The following is a 3459-nucleotide window of genomic DNA, read 5'->3' on the forward strand; positions in this document are numbered from 1 at the left end:
TATGAGGTTTTTCAAACGGGCCTTGCCCGGGTCTTCGCTCCAGGAGGGCGGACACTTTCGGCGGTTGCCCCCGGCGGCTGGGCCGGGTGCCGCATCTACAATATTGCCAGGAAAGGTTCGCGGAGATTTTCGAGGACACGGGTTTCGGGACCCTAGATGCCCATCTTGGGTTCCAGGAGGCCGGACGGAGGAACCTCCGGGGCCGGACCGTGCTGCAGGAGAGGTTCAGCCCCGAGTTTGGCTCCATGTCGACTGGAGCTCCGGCCCGGGGGGCGGGCCGGGCGGCCTGGCCGGGCGAGAGTTCCAGGAGCCCGGCCGCGATTCCTACTTCTCCCCGGTGCCCTGCCCGGAGGCCGGGCGGGTCCGGGGGCCTTCGGCGCGGGCAGCGGGCTGCTCCCGCGGGGGAGACGAGCCGCCCTAACGCCCGGGAGGGAGGCCCGGGGTCGACCTGGCGCCGGGGCTCCGGCCCTGGAAGTCCGTATGAGGTTTTTCAAACGGGCCTTGCCCGGGCCTTCGCTCCAGGAGGCCGGACACTTTCGGCGGTTCGTCCCGGTGGCTGGGCCGGGTGCCGCATCTGCAATATTGCCAGGAAAGGTTCGCGGAGATTTTCGAGGACACGGGTTTCGGGACCCTAGATGCCCATCTTGGGTTCCAGGAGCTCGGACGGAGGAACCTCCGGGGCCGGACCGTGCTGCAGGAGAGGTTCAACCGCGAGTTTGGCTCCATGTCGACTGGAGCTCCGGCCCAGGGGCGGGCCGAGCGGCTTGGCCGGGCGAGAGTTCCAGGAGCCCGGCCGCGATTCCTACTTCTCCCCGGTGCCCTGCCCGGAGGCCGGGCGGGCCCGGGGGCCTTCGCCGCGGGCGGCGGGCGGCTTCCGCGGCGGAGACGAGCCTCTCTGGGGCCCGGGAGGTCGGCCCTGGGTCGACCTGGCGCCGGGGCTCGGGCTCCGGAAGTCCGTATGAGGTTTTTGAAACGGGCCTTGCCCGGGCCTTCGCTCCAGGAGGGCGGACACTTTCGGCGGTTGCCCCCGGTGGCTGGGCCGGGTGCCGCATCTACAATATTGCCAGGAAAGGTTCGCGGAGATTTTCGGGGACACGGCTTTCGGGACCCTAGATGCCCATCTTGGGTTCCAGGAGGTCGGACGGAGGAACCTCCGGGGCCGGACCGTGCTGCAGGAGGGGGTCAAAACCGAGTTTGGCTCCATGTCGACTGGCGCTCCGGCCCGGGGGGCGGGCCGGGCGGGCAGGCCGGGCGAGAGTTCCAGGAACCCGGCCGCGATTCCGGCTTCGACCCGGTCGACTGCACGGCGGGCGTGCAGGCCGGCGGCGACTCGCAGGGCCCCTTCCAGGCAGCGGGGCCCAGCGGTTGGAGCCCGGCTACCCCGGCGAGGGGCGGAAGAACCTGCACGGCGCGGCGGGAGAACCCGGCATGCTTCCGCGGGGCAGGTCGGGCAGGAGTTCCAGGAGCCCGGCCACGATTCCTACTTCTCCCCGGTGCCCTGCCCGGAGGCCGGGCGGGCCCGGGGGCCTTCGGCGCGGGCATCAGGCGGCTTCCGCGGCGGAGACGTGCCTCTCTGGGGCCCGGGAGGTTGGCCCTGGGTCGACCTGGCGCCCGGGCTCGCGCTCCGGAAGTCCGTATGAGGTTTTTGAAACGGGCCTTGCCCGGGCCTTCGCTCCAGGAGGGCGGACACTTTCGGCGGTTGCCCCCGGTGGCTGGGCCGGGTGCCGCATCTACAATATTGCCAGGAAAGGTTCGCGGAGATTTTCGGGGACACGGATTTCGGGACCCTAGATGCCCATCTTGGGTTCCAGGAGGTCGGACGGACGAACCTCCGGGGCCGGACCGTGCTGCAGGAGGGGGTCAAAACCGAGTTTGGCTCCATGTCGACTGGCGCTCCGGCCCGGGGGGCGGGCCGGGCGGGCAGGCCGGGCGAGAGTTCCAGGAACCCGGCCGCGATTCCGGCTTCGACCCGGTCGACTGCACGGCGGGCGTGCAGGCCGGCGGCGACTCGCAGGGCCCCTTCCAGGCAGCGGGGCCCAGCGGTTGGAGCCCGGCTACCCCGGCGAGGGGCGGAAGAACCTGCACGGCGCGGCCGGAGAACCCGGCATGCTTCCGCGGGGCAGGCCGGGCAGGAGTTCCAGGAGCCCGGCCACGATTCCTACTTCTCCCCGGTGCCCTGCCCGGAGGCCGGGCGGGCCCGGGGGCCTTCGCCGCGGGCGGCGGGCGGCTTCCGCGGCGGAGACGAGCCTCTCTGGGGCCCGGGAGGTCGGCCCTGGGTCGACCTGGCGCCGGGGCTCGGGCTCCGGAAGTCCGTATGAGGTTTTTGAAACGGGCCTTGCCCGGGCCTTCGCTCCAGGAGGGCGGACACTTTCGGCGGTTGCCCCCGGTGGCTGGGCCGGGTGCCGCATCTACAATATTGCCAGGAAAGGTTCGCGGAGATTTTCGGGGACACGGATTTCGGGACCCTAGATGCCCATCTTGGGTTCCAGGAGGTCGGACGGAGGAACCTCCGGGGCCGGACCGTGCTGCAGGAGGGGGTCAAAACCGAGTTTGGCTCCAAGTCGACTGGAGCTCCGGCCCGGGGGGCGGGCCGGGCGGGCAGGCCGGGCGAGAGTTCCAGGAACCCGGCCGCGATTCCGGCTTCGACCCGGTCGACTGCACGGCGGGCGTGCAGGCCGGGGGGCGACTCGCAGGGGCCCTTCCAGGCTGCGGGGCCCAGCGGTTGGAGCCCGGCTACCCCGGCGAGGGGCGGAAGAACCTGCACGGCGCGGCGGGAGAACCCGGCGTGCTTCCGCGGGGCAGGCCGGGCAGGAGTTCCAGGAGCCCGGCCACGATTCCTACTTCTCCCCGGTGCCCTGCCCGGAGGCCGGGCGGGCCCGGGGGCCTTCGGCGCGGGCATCAGGCGGCTTCCGCGGCGGAGACGTGCCTCTCTGGGGCCCGGGAGGTTGGCCCTGGGTCGACCTGGCTCCCGGGCTCGCGCTCCGGAAGTCCGTATGAGGTTTTTCAAACGGGCCTTGCCCGGGCCTTCGCTCCAGGAAGGCGGACACTTTCGGCGGTTGGCCCCGGTGGCTGGGCCGGGTGCCGCATCTACAATATTGCCAGGAAAGGTTCGCGGAGATTTTGGGGGACTCGGTTTTCAGGACCCTAAATGCCCATGTTCGGTTCCAGAAAGTCGTTCAGAGGAACCTCCGGGGCAAAAGAACCGTGCCGCGCTGCCTTGTCAACCGAGCGTGGAGGCAGCGTGCCCCGATCCGGCGGGCCTGGCCGTGCGAGAGTTCCAGGCTCTGGCCCGCGATTCCGGCTCCCGCCCCCCCCCCCCGGTGATGGGCTCGGAGGTCGGGCAGGCAGCGGTGCTTGCTTCCCCAGGAGTGGCGGGGCTCTCCTGACGGGGAACCGGGAGGACCTGGTGTCCGCCGTGGGACTTGGAAAACTTCTGCTCGGTTGCGTTGGGAGCGGTTA

Source organism: Alligator mississippiensis, unplaced genomic scaffold (assembly GCF_030867095.1).
Source record: "Alligator mississippiensis isolate rAllMis1 unplaced genomic scaffold, rAllMis1 scaffold_20, whole genome shotgun sequence".
NCBI lineage: Eukaryota > Metazoa > Chordata > Crocodylia > Alligatoridae > Alligator > Alligator mississippiensis.